Source organism: Amblyomma mixtum, chromosome 3 (genome assembly GCF_055824585.1).
Source record: "Amblyomma mixtum isolate Tamu chromosome 3, ASM5582458v1, whole genome shotgun sequence".
Classification (NCBI taxonomy): Eukaryota; Metazoa; Arthropoda; class Arachnida; order Ixodida; family Ixodidae; genus Amblyomma; species Amblyomma mixtum.
In genome coordinates, this window is record NC_143014.1 from 272,911,188 (window position 1) to 272,924,516 (window position 13,329).

Consider the following 13,329-nt stretch of genomic DNA (forward strand, 5'->3'; position numbering starts at 1 on the left):
CCGTACGTTTCTGCCATTCATAGACAGTGGTGATGAGGAGCACTGGTCACTGGCCAAGGTAAATAAAGATGGAAAATTTTTAACGTTTCGGGAGCACTGCGGCTCCCTTGTTCACTATGAAGCAACCGGCGCACGGATTCGTTCCTTTGTAGCACCCAACAGCGTTTTTAATGATTTAGCATAGATAGGATGAAGAGTCCGTCGTTCCTGTTTAGTGTGTTAGACGATGTCTGTATGATAAGGGACTCAAGATTCTGCCCTGCTGATGCATTCTTTTCTGTTGTCTTTACTTCATTCCAGTTAATCTCATGGCAGGTTTCTAGCACATGCTCCACGATGGCGTCAGTTGTTACTTTTTGGTTTCAGACGTCGTTCTGGCGCTCTCTCAGGCGTCTCCTGAAGTCCGCTGTTTCACCTATAATTACCGATGAACAATCGGCGCAGCCAATTTCGTACACAACGCCTGGAAATCTTTCACGAGGGAGCTTGTTCTTCACGTTCAATAGTTCTGCTCGCACCTTGCCAGCGGGGGCGTGCGCGATGTTGAGGCCATGCTTCGCGGCGCCTCGCCTATTCCTCTACGTATGGGACAGGAGCTCGTTTTTCTTTCGGTTTTTCCGCGCTCTAGCTTTCGTCAGAGGCAGACTGTTTTGCTGGCATTCTTCTTTCGGTGTTCCTGATGAAGAAAAGCTGTTTCTTCACACATTGGACTCTATTCATTCCATTTCGCTCTTTACACAGTGGTCACAGATAGTGGTCTTCTATTTAAAGAGTGTGGTTTGCCTCACAGATTGTGGCATTGGTATGTTTTCTGCACCTTAACGCAGGATCTCTATATTTTCCGAATCCTCTCTGCAGCGACTGTGCATGCGCTGGCAGTTCTTACTTCATTCAACAAACACACTGTGCAAGATGTGCTAGGATGAAGGACTTGGATCACTTTTTAAACAGAGCGGTTCAAAAGGTCATACTGCAGGCTTGAAGCGATTTAAAACGGCGTGGAATTTTCAGAAAAAACTAGGCTTGCCTTGAAATCTGAGCACACTGGGTTCTGTTCTCAAATGCGTTCTACAACATTCACTTCGCAATATTTCGTGAGAAAAGTCGCCCCACACAAGACAGAGTGTCAACGGTTGCATACCTTCAATGGCCGAATGGCTCCGGACGCTGTGAAATAATTTTTTTCGTAACTGAGTTACTGAGTTTTCTAGCGCTCGTAGACCTTTTCTGCACATTCTAAACGACTGGACTAGTCCAATGTATCAACAGACATTTCACTAATCCCTGTGTCCGATGGTACAAGTCTCAAACGCAGTGTCCATTATACAAAACCGACTATTAAGTTTACTCAGGATAACTACCTTTATATAATCATACGACGCCTGCGAATCCCTAGCTTCCGCCCTGTTACCCGAGCCCGGCTGCAAACGAATAAATGTCAGTGCAGAGAGCAAGGCACAAAGCTTCCGTTGAAGTTGTGAAGTGCGACAGTTCGAACAATCTTTGCTCTCACCACGCAGGTTCCAGAGGAAAAAAATGAAGCGGGTGAGAGATTACCTTTCTGCCACGATTCATCCTTGGGGCCGTATTTTGTAATGGTTCCTCTCCCGATCATCCCCTCGCACCTTTATTATTGTCAGTGGCCGTCTGTAACGTCAAAGTTCAGCGATGCCTTTCTCCAGCTCGGGCATCAAATGTGTCGCTAACTAATGGTAAAGAATGCATCAAGAAACCACCCTCTACTGCAAAATAGGGCCGCTGCCGAGTACAAAAAACGACTCAAGTTTATTGGAGAGAATGTTTCTCAAGCACACACATACACCGGTGCATGGCGGCTCAGCACCGTCGCCGCGCACGTATGCACCGCGGAGAAGTACTATTCTTGATCCAGATGCGGCACTTATTTGCTCCGCGTATTGGCTTCGCGCCAAAGCGCGAGCAACTCGTGTCACCGTACTACCACGTCTCGCCGCTAACGCGCCTAGTTTGGTACTTCCGGGTGTCCAGATTAGCTTCGGATGCGTTATTTCGGGCCTCTCTGCGCAAACATGGTGCGGTCACCTTCAGTACGGCGAAGGGCCCATGCCGGCGCCCAAGTGCGCGAGGTCCTCCTCGGAGAGTGGGAAGGGGTAGAAGGGACTCACCTGCGAGGAAGACAAACAAGAAATGAAACATTAATGAAATATGCTCGCAAACAGCTTCAGCACTATCGCGAATGAACAGTGCAAATGTGACCGCTCGAAAGCATGCAGACACTCGACTTTCGTGAAACTAAGGGCTTAATTTTTCAGAGCTACCAGAATGCCAAAAACTCCTCTTTTTACTTTTTATTCTTCCCACAACTAGAGTTCAAAGTTTTCGGAGTTTATTACCGGGCGAATTCAGGGGGCGTTTAGCGCATTTTTAATTATTTTTCCCCAAGAAATTAATTATTTGAATTGTCATTGCGTCATACAAAAGTTCTTTGGGTTTTATTTATTTCGTCCCAGATTGAGGTAACCGCCTTACTGATACAAAAACGTGCAGTGCCGCCACAAGAAACTTGAATATAAACAACTAGCGTCATAAGCCTCGCGTGGCTCCTTACATCTTGTAATGTACACAAACGTACTCTTCTCTTTTGCGTTCGTAAATGTTGCACATCCTTTCTTTTGAGGGCACCAAGCACTGAGATCGCCCTTCAGACGCTCGGGCTAGGCACAAAAAAATAGACAAACCAAGGAGATCCTACAAAACGAAAGATTGTTGGGCCAGTTCGATCATAATTACAACAAGGAAACGGAATGATATTGGATTGATATTGTTTTTGCTAGTGTTGTATGCCTTATGTATTTATTGCGATATCGCATGAAATACGAAATACACACATTTGTAAGTTTGGCGCTGTGTCTGTCCTTCTTCTCTCCCTCTCCTATTTTTCGCGCCGTTTCCTTGTTTTAACCAGGAGATCCTGTGGCGTTCGTTAACTTGCGACAACTTCGTTAAGAGTGTACAACGACTTCGCTTTATTCCAGGTTGCGTGAGACAACTGACGCCCCAAGTGGCGCTCGCTAGTTTCTTTTTCCAAGTTTTATAGACTTGGCTTGCCTTTCGAATTTGGGCTGTCCGGTTTCGGTTTCGCAACAGATAAAGTGCCTAACGTGGAAGAACGGGCCAGTCGAGTACGTGCTTGCGTCTAAACGGTATTGCTTCGACAACATACCGACGCATGAGAGCGTAAAATAGTCAAGATTGACTAATTTATGTATAAACCGCCCTCTCTTCCTGCTGTCTTGAAAGTCTCGCTAATTTTACTCAGTAAGCTAGCTGAATATGTTGACTAAAGTGACGCAGCAGAGCAATTGTGAACAAGCGAGCAATCTGGCATTTATTAATCCGATAGCATTAAGTGGCCCGTGCCGCAGACAAGCCGGCGTCGTCGTCGGCATCGCTGACCGTGAGCAAAGAGTGAACGAAAAATCCCCAGAGAAGCAACCCAGGTGGGCCCCCTAGGTCACGTGACTCTGTGACGTCATCACTACCGGCCCGCAGGATTGTGAGCAAACTGTCCGCCGTGGCAGGTAGCAGTTAAATTAATGACTAGTCGCGAGCGGCTGCTCGGGATAGCAACCTGGGTGGCACACGCCCAACCGGTGGCAGCTCCTGCCACCAATAGCGCATCTCTTAACCGCTGCACCACTGCACAGCGAGAGGTATGAGGACTCCCAGGGATTTACGAATGTAAAGTAGAAAATGACAAATTGCGCATATATGGGCGTTAACCCATTAACGCTATCGAGTCGTACCCTTATGGCGGAGCCTAAGTGTGCCCTCAAATTTTTTTCATGATTGCGTAGTCGCCTAGTGAGGCAGGTATCTACGGTCGCTCTAGGGCTCTTTGACCTCAACTGAAGCAGCACGGCCGGTTGAGGCGGCATGCTCTTGTCCCCTTCTGAATACCCCCAAGAGGAAATCAATAACAAAACAGCAAAAACAAAATAAAAATCAAAATGAGCCTTGCAACATGGAGCATACGAGACTGTCGCCTTCGACGAGACACCCGCTACCAGGCGACGAGACACCCGCTAACCAGTAAGAAATACTATAAACACTCATGCCACGTGTTGGTGGGCGCGTGTGCACGAGATCCATATTGATTGGACCCGCAGCCCTCGCTTGTATACATCTAAAGCCAGCTGATACGACCTCTCCATATCGCTGAAAAAAAAAACAAAAAAAAAAACGAAGGCGTGAGCGCAAATGGGAGAAGGAGCGAGTTGCGAACGGCGTACAGGGCCCCTGCGACCGCCCAGCCTACCCGCTTTGGCAAATCCACGCAGGCGCGCTGGCACCAGTGCGTTGATTTTTCGCGGCGCTCGCGATGTAAGGGAGAAGGCGATCGAAGCGACGACAAGCGAGCTGCAAAAACATTTCAGCGAGGATTTCGAGGCCCACGGATACTTTTCTCTCCACCGGCGATTGGTACACACGCGCTGACTCGCAAGCCCGCGCCTCTCGCTCTGCCCCACTCTCGGCAGGGCGGAGGGAGCCGGCAGTGGGCTGGGCGGAAGGGGGAGAACAACAGCAGCGTCCGCCAGTGAGCGCGGCACGCAGCGAAGGCAGAGAAAATCCTCTTTGTCGCAGATCCCTTCCGACTGGAAACGCAAACAAGAAGCGTCCAGAAAATACACCCGTCAAAGGTACGCTAAAAATAGCTCATCACCATCCTTCGCTCTTTCATTTTTTTTTCTTACGCAGTGACTGAGTGTGCCGTCGCTTTTTCCGTTTCCTCTTCGGCGGCTTATTTTCACGGATTGAGACCGTCTAGTGACAAAACATTGAGAAGCACGTGGTGTTTAGGAAGTTGAGCGCGCTTCAAAAATCTGCCTCGGGTACGTACACAACATCCAATATGCATGCCATCTAAGAGCAAAATTGTTCGGATGAAACGATAATGAAACTGTAGTCAGCTGTTTACTGAAAACACACTCAGAGTGGAGGCCAACTAGAGGATTTCTGTTATCATTATATACTATTAAAAGGAACGAAGCTACACTGCGTACGCCGAAAAAAAAAAACTGCCTAATCAGCCTTGCAGTCCCAATATTTTTATTATACCTAATCTCACGCTTTATCGGCCACTCACTGTACAGGCGTGTGGCTGGGCATAAGGTTTTCGTACCTGATGCAGTGACTCAAAGGGCACACGGCGCTCTTCTATGGAGCTTGACGTAAAAGGTTCGATGCCAGGCCGCGGCGGACTCATTGCGATAGGACGAAATACGACAACGCTTGTGCACTCAGGTCTTGGTGCATGTGAAAAAAAAAAAAATTCCGGTGACAAATTAATCCGATGGCACTGCAGAGCTCCACTCATAGCCCGATTGCAGCCTTGGGACATAAAATGTATTAACGTTCAACAAAGACTTCTTCCGAAAGGCAGCGAGTCCGAAAGTCGACAGGATTGCTGGCATATAAAACGATAGGCCGGACGAAAGCCGAAAGAAATTTACATACCAAGGCAGCCAGGATCTTCTAGTGCAAGTATACAGCCAGTAATATTTAGCAGTAAATGACACTGTAAGAAGAGAGAGAGCGAAGCACAGCTTATAAGTGGCCTTCTATTTCTCGTACTTAGTTTTCGGTGTGAACCCGCTAACATCCTTTGTTACACCGGCGGCCCATCAGATACAAACAGCCAACACAACCCCTTTCGTGTTTTTACGACTCGCCCTCCTGCTCTTCGTTTGCGCCTGTAAAGCACACTTCACTGCCTCATAAGATAGCTACGCGGAGAAGCCTGACAAAAAAACAACAACAAGCGCAAATTTAATTTCTCTGCAATAAGAGGATACCAGTAGCCGAGCGAGAAATAAAGGAAGCAACTGAAGCGAGACAAGAGAGGTAGAATAAAGGGGAAAAGAAAAAGCAAGCTGTGACAAGCTGGAACCATGCAGACGCAGCAACCCGAAAACATGCACTGGTGATGCAAAGTGTCTTGTGCAACAAAACACTTCAATATAGCGACTTGGTGAAAGTGTACTAAGTAACCCATGTAACCAAAATCAAGTTCTCAAAAACAAAAGCAAAAATAACACTTTCTTGAAATAAAACATGTGTGTTAATGTCGGCGCGCGTGTAGAGAACGTAGGAATAGGTTTTATTTTGTTCTAACCTAACAGATAAAATCCGTTAATCAATTAAGCTGCCCGAAATGTACAAAGTTTCATTGAAAAAATGTTGAGCGACAAAAATAAAATGCGGCAAGCGGCGTAATTTCTGTGAGACTAGCGTCATTCGGAGCGCGTTTTTCCTACGCTCTGGCGAAATCCCAATGAACGGGCACGCTGATAGCCACTGACGCTGCTTTAGGCAAGCAAATGGTCAGTAAGGGAGCGCTTACGGACGCGTTACTCTGCTCCAAATGTGCACTCGTGCCCCCGCCATTTCGGATTTCAAGCGCTTTCTTTCGGGTGCAGAAACGCGTTTGCGATAGAGCTACCGCTACATGAATTACGGCTTTGGAGACTATTCTGCCAGGCTGGAACTGCCTTTTTTTAAACCAAAGCGAGAAGCAGATGACAGAAAGACAGAAAAAAAAAAAAGGCGATACAAACACAGGCAGTAAGTTCCTCAGATCGTTTAGTGTGCGTTAGTAGGTCGCGAATAGCCAAACGTAGGATCTCTCGACTCTGCGCTTTATTAAAAGGAAAGTACGCGTTTGGGAGCACCTCTTGGCAAGTTTTTCGAGTGTCTTCAACGATAAGAATTCACTAATTAATTAAACTATAATTCGAAATCTAAATTACACATTCATCCGTACTACAGGCGACCGTCCACACTATAGTTTCAGCATAAGCTGCAACAGGTGCCAATTTATCTTAACGCTCTGGCTGATGTTACGCGAGACGCCCTGTATACGTATAATTGAGCTGGGCATCTGCCTCTATTCGCACTGCATTATTTAAAACCGTCGGTGACAGTCCTGCCCGTGGTAAAAGTGGTGAATATACTCTCCGAGGAAGAGCGAATGAAAAGCTGCAGCAACGATTAATACGAGGAGCACTAATTTTAAACACTGCTGTATTCAATTAATCTCGCTCTGACCGCACAAACCGTCCCTTAGAAACAAGTAGCAAACAAACAGGAACAAAGTGAAGCAAGGCAAGAACAAAAACTTGCTGAACAGCGCAGCTTGACGCAGTTCTCGTCTCGACCCCGGCAGTTGTGGCACGTTTAAGTGTACGGGTGACAACACGTACGCGGTTTAGCTGCTTGACTTCCTTTGTTTCCAGTTACAGCGTTGTTTTCAAGTGAGGATCATGATCATGCCGTACCAAACTGCTGTAGTGGCACAATTAAAGCATGTGCTGTCAATGCATTTGGTAAATTATAAAATGCAAGGAAGCACTAAAATGCAGCGTAAATACGTCTACACAGGGTGTTTCACCTAATATTTTACATAGTTTTTCAAAATCGGCAGTTAGAAGAGCGCTTTTTTCGGCATAGCATTGCCAGCGGTGTATTACATCAGAATACAGCAAAGACGTGTTAACTATGAGGCTGGTTAACTAATAATGCAGAGTTAAATTTTTAACTATTACAGTAAGGCTACTAAGTTACTGACAAGCGTACAGCCCCCTTTAAGTAACAGCCGCATCAGTTTTTAGAATCTTGAAAATGCGGTTACACTAGGCTCTGTGATCCTATAAATTTTGGCTATTCCGATGAGCTACGTGCACTGGAGAGGTTGCTTTGCCTGCAAGCTTTTCGAAAGCGCATGTATTTTGGCGCGATGTAACCAAAATTTGTTGGGCCATAGCGCCAAGGGGAACAGCGTTTTAGAAATTCTAAAAACTGATATGGACACTAAATACAGTGGGCTACACGCCACTTCATAGTTAAAGAGCCTAATAGTAGTAGCTAAAAAGTAACTATTCAATATTAGTTAACCAGCCTCCTAGTGAGCATGTCTTAGCGGCACTCTGAGATACTACACCGCTGACAATACTATGCCGAAAAAAGCGCTCTTATAACTCCGAAATCCTATTTTTAAAAATTGAGTAAAGTCTTAGGTTAAACACCCTGCATAGCTAGAGATTAACGAGAAAGGTGTGAAATATATTTCCTGGTGTCATCGCAAAACATTCGTCACACCACCTCGCATTTTCTTCTTCGCCCAAGAAGCGAGTGTCATCTATCGCCTAAGCGAATTATAGCAAGAAAATGAACCCGGCTTGCTATCAACAGCCCCCCGTTCAAACCTAGTTCTATAGAATGCTTGCTGATGCGGTTGGCAGGGGAAAAGAAAAGATATAACAGCAATACCCCGAACAAAGTAGTAGTGACAACTCCATTGGAGTTCTACTGTGCGCGGTTCAGATACAAGGCTGCTGCGGTAGCAACCACGCACCCGTATCAGCGCATCACGACACCCCAAGGTTGTTGTTGTTGTTGTTGTTTACCACGCATCCAAGGCTCGCGCAATACCGGCGACTGTTTCCCTTCTCCGCTGAGACGCTCCCCCCCCCCCCCCCCTTCCCCCTTGCACCCCGAACTTCAACGCCCTCCCTGACGCATCACGATGCAGTGACGGCACACTTCGCTGCCTTTTGCTCAAGTCAACCCTTCGTGCGCGCCGCTTGTAGGGACAAGTGTTATTGTGCAAACAGTGAGGCAAGCAGGAGAAATCACTGGTAACAAACGCCAGCGTCCGGCACAGAACTGTTTTTTCTTCTCTTTGCTTGCATCTTCTCGGACGCCGTCCGCAGCGTGTGTCTCGCAAGACGTGCGCGGGTTGGGAAATGCCAGAGAATGCGTGAGGGCAAAATACAAAGCGCACAGATGCTTGCGCTTCTTGAGAGATGCCCGGCTTTCCGGGCGCCCAGCCCGTTATGCTCTGGTGGAGAATTTCTTCCCTCCCGTTTCGTCAGAATTGCCGGCTGCCTCCCGTGCTTGCGGATTCGAATGCGCCTCGCGCAGAAAAAGGGGAAAAAAAAATGAATGATTGCGGGAACCAGTTTCGAAGCAAAAGGAAAGTAAGAAAAGGTTTCCGGTCTCTTCGGGAAAAAATATGACCCATGATCTTTTGTGAATTGAAAAGTTGCCGCCAGCCCCAAAGTTTTAAGGGGGATGGGCACGGCAGAAAACGAGGAAGCAAGGAATGATAAAGTAAATGTTGACAGATGGATAAGAAGACTTTTGTTGAGAAAGAAATTTGCCGGACTATTTTATTATGATTTCAGATTGCTTGAACTAACTAAACGGTGCCTGCAAAAAGAAGAAAATATATCTCTCTCTCTATAAATGGGCACAGTACTATAGATGGGCACAAATCAAGAACGAAGCAGAAGATGCCCTTCAAAGGAGGTCGTCCAGCCAATGGCGTTCACCATTTTTCACGACGCCGCTGTTAACCCGATTAAGCCCTGGTTACACCCCTTTCATCTGTCGCCCCATGCGATTTCACGCTACAGTCGGATACAACTCAAGAACGAGGCGGCTTCTCCCCGACAAAGGGGACCCCCTTCCAGCCAGTAGCGTCGGCCGATTCCCATGGCCCTGCTAGGGTGACAAAGCAGGGAGTGACAAATAAAAGAGGGGATAGTCCCCTCCCTCCATTGTCACCCTAGCAGGTTCGTGGGAATCACCCGACGCCACTGGCTGGAAGGGGGTCCCCTTTGACGGGGGAAAGCCGCCTCGTTCTTGAGTTGTATCCGACTGCAGCAGGTCCAAAGGGATCGGTTAAGGAGGAGAGGGGGAGAATCGGTCGTCGCCATTGGATAGAGGGGCTTCTTTCAGGGCATTTGCAGCTTGGTTCTTGAGTTGTATCCGACTATAGACTCCGCGATTGCGTAGGGCGCGATGCAGGCGAGTTGTTAACAGGTACAGAAAAAAAAGGAATGAGCGAGCGCGTGACGACTCGCCGTGGCGGCTCTTCGAAGTGGCTGCTCCGATGCTTCGTCGCAATCAGTGTTTGAGAGAACTCCTGACGGGGACGAAGCGGGCAGAGGACTTCTAATGCCCATTTTTACGCTTGTTTTCGCATGCTACTCCCATATGCGCCACCAGACGACGTGAGTTATACCTACAGGCTCACGTGCCTCGCCGATCAAACTCATTTTAGCGCTCTAGGTGGCCAAGTGTAAAGTACAAAGTTACCGCATGCAAGTAAACATGAAAAAAAAAAGAAAAGTCGGTTGCGGTAGTAAGAAGCACGACATCAGTTCATTCGCTTCCCTTCAGGAGCCACCTTCGCCGCATGCTCTGCGTGAGACTGTCTGCAACAAGGTTGCGTGTTCTCTACCGCTTTCGTAGAGGAACTCACACTTGTGCAGAGCTCCACGAACCAGCCTTGAGCGATCGAACGGCGTGCTTCACTGTGCGCCGACGACGGTTGCCGCTGTCTCCCGCAATCGATATGGTTTTTTGAGCCATGTGAAGTAAACCAAGACTGAGACAGAAGCGCGCTCTGCACGAACGGATATTGTTTGCCGGCCCGGGCCACTCGCGAATGGCGAGAGTGCAGTCAACAGTGTTTCTTTATGCAAAAAAGAGGCCTGCTATCTAGAGAGGCCTGTGAAGCACTGTGCAGTCGCTTGCAATGTGAGAGGGGGAAAACGTTTAAGCCTTCATTTATTGATTACTTCGTAATTATGTGTGAGAAGCACAGTTTGCTTTGTTTTTTAAGTAGTGGTCCTCATGGCGTGTAATACCCAAAAGTCACTATCAAGTTTAATGAAGGACTAACCAGAAAACTTGTTATTTTTTTTCCCCGCAAAAAGATTGTTCCCTCTCATGCTGCTAAAGACTGCACATTAACGAGCTCAAGAAATCTGAAGCTTCCGCGAACTTTCAGACTTTACTGGACAGACAATGATATCGCTCATTGTCAGGAAAACAGCTAAGCCGATGGGCGGAAAGTTGCAGCCAGGGCCGATGGAAAGATGATGTATGATGTCTTTTGACATCGTTTCGCAGCGTTTTGAAAGGAAGAGCTTTTTCTTTTTTAAATTTCCACCCTCACATCGGCTTGGCGGCACTGGCCGGGAAAACTGAATGTATCCACTGCAACCACTTAAACTCGATCCACCATTTTGACCTTTGATGCTGGCGTAGGTCGGGGAGTGCCGTCCTTGCTTCGCTTGCCTTGCGTGTGACAAAGACGAACGTAAAACATCGCTTATCGCCAGGCTGGGCCGTGACAGGAATTACCAACAGAAAACCAAATTGTCAGTGCATCAGTCTTTTTCCACCTTTTAGAGCGCAGCTCTTAGACACCCGTTCTTGCGTTCCTAGTCGTAATCGTTACCGTTGCCGGCGTAACACGCCACCTGACAGGTGGCGTGTTGGCAGGTAGCAGCAGGGCGAAACGCCACCTGCCACGGAGAGAGCGGAGGAATGGACGACCGAAAGGTGGCTGACACGGGAAGGTTGCGGAGGGCGGCTAGCAGCTTGGCGTGAAAATACGTAAAGAGCTGCGCTTAAATTTCGCATTACAGACAATCGTAATCGCCTGTCAGTTTTTTCATTTCTTCCTTCCTTTTCCTGTTTTCTTTTTTTTCCCCAAGGTTTCGTCGACCGGGCTGTGGCGTGCCTTTCCCTGCGGTCAGCGAGGGATCGTAAGGTGCCCTAAAAACGCACTACCGCATCGTCCGACTTCACCACCCCCTGCCCACACCTCCCTTACTATGCCCCAGAAAGTCGCTGGCGGTAATTATAAACACACACTTTTCCTAGCCCTGCTATATATCCCCTGATTTATCTCGAGGTGTACACTCCCGAATGCCGCCTGTGTGACGGCTGTGCCACACTCGATCGCATTCTGCATGCATGCTCTCAGGATCCCTTTCCTCTGGATCTGAAACTTTCGAGTCCCGAACAGTGGGAGGCTGCATTGCGCAGCTCCAACCAGAACATCCAACTACAGGTCGCCGAGCGACAAGGGCTCAAGGCCACCTGATAGGACTGACCCCCCCCCCCCCCTCTCCCTCTCGCGGTAATTACGCTTTGTCGAGAAATAAAAGTTTCTCGTTCTCTGCCGCTCATATCAATGAGTCACCACCGTGGCCGGTAGTAAAAGCAGCAATTTTCCACTCTGAAGAACAGTGCTTCCAACCGCTGCGCGACAGTTTCAGGTGAATGTCTTCAGGCCACACGGTTTGCGTTTGAGCCGTATAGCGCACCACTTCCGGCACCAGACGGCCTTCAAAGGTGAGGACGAAGGTTCCACTAGACAGATTAAGAGCTTCAGGCGCGCCGGCTTACTACGCGGTCGAAAAGCAAACCACACAAGGCCTGAAGACTTTTGGCCAAGCCTGAATATACGAGGAGTGTTGAGAGAGCAGGAGAAGGAGTAGAGTGTTAACCGCGGGCGGTGCTACAGTTATGCAGAGTGCCGGCAGTCTCTCCATGCGAGTACCGCCTGTGAAGCAAGTAACACATTGTACGGAGCGGAAAAGACGCGTCGCGTATTCTTGGGATTCATGCGTAGCACGTAAGCTGAAGCTGGTGAACAGAGACGACGTCGGTCGGGCAAAACAAAGGCAACAGCCCGCGATCTATGTGTATTTCACGCCCTATGTGGCTCTGAAGACAAAGTCGAGACGCAATGTGCACCTGGAGGAGAGTAGGTACATTACAAAATTCCCCCCGAATGTAACATTTTCCCACTCCACCACTTAACAAAGGAATTTACAACCCGAGAGGCAAAACTCAATGAACACTATTTGTACAAGCACTAACTGACGATTTAACCAGTCTTTTTTTTAAATTCTCCCTGCGCAACGCAAGAAAGCCACTACTGGTTGAAATATGCTCTTTCGGGCATCTCAAGCAAATGTCTTTCGAGCGCATCCTTCTGTTGTCTCAGTCTTTCGTTTACTTTCCTCCTCTCTTTTCTCATGGGAACCAAGAAGAAAGCGGCAGCGTGCAGCGAGGAGTGCCATGTAAACAAGGAAGCACTGTTTATCACGTCGAGAAATTAGAGTTCGCGAGAGAAGCAACTGCGCGTAACTTAACGCGAGATAAGAGCACGAATCGGCGTCACCGCCATAGCACCACAGGCAGCGACAACAGGAGGAAGGAACGAACAGCCAACTAAATAAAGCGAGCGCCTAAAAAATGAGATTCAGGCGTCCACAGAACACGCGGCTCGCGGCGAAGACAAACGAAGGCTTTCAACCCTTTCCCCGCGATCCATAACTCGCTTCTCTTCACCGTACAAACACCGCGTGGCAACTTATACCGGGAGAGGTGAAGAAGCAGCACGAGCTAATGTTTCCGGCGTTATCTATATGGTCCGCGCGGATGGGTGCACACCCCTACACTGCAAACCGAAAAACACCCGGA

General features: G+C 48.1%; 1 protein-coding gene across 4 annotated transcripts in view; it reads right to left on the reverse strand.

Moving 5' to 3' along the window:
* LOC149354866 (rap guanine nucleotide exchange factor 6-like) overlaps positions 1–13,329 on the reverse strand; it is a 602,352-nt gene that overhangs the window by 333,587 nt on the left and 255,436 nt on the right. The gene's annotated exons all lie outside the window — the stretch shown is intronic.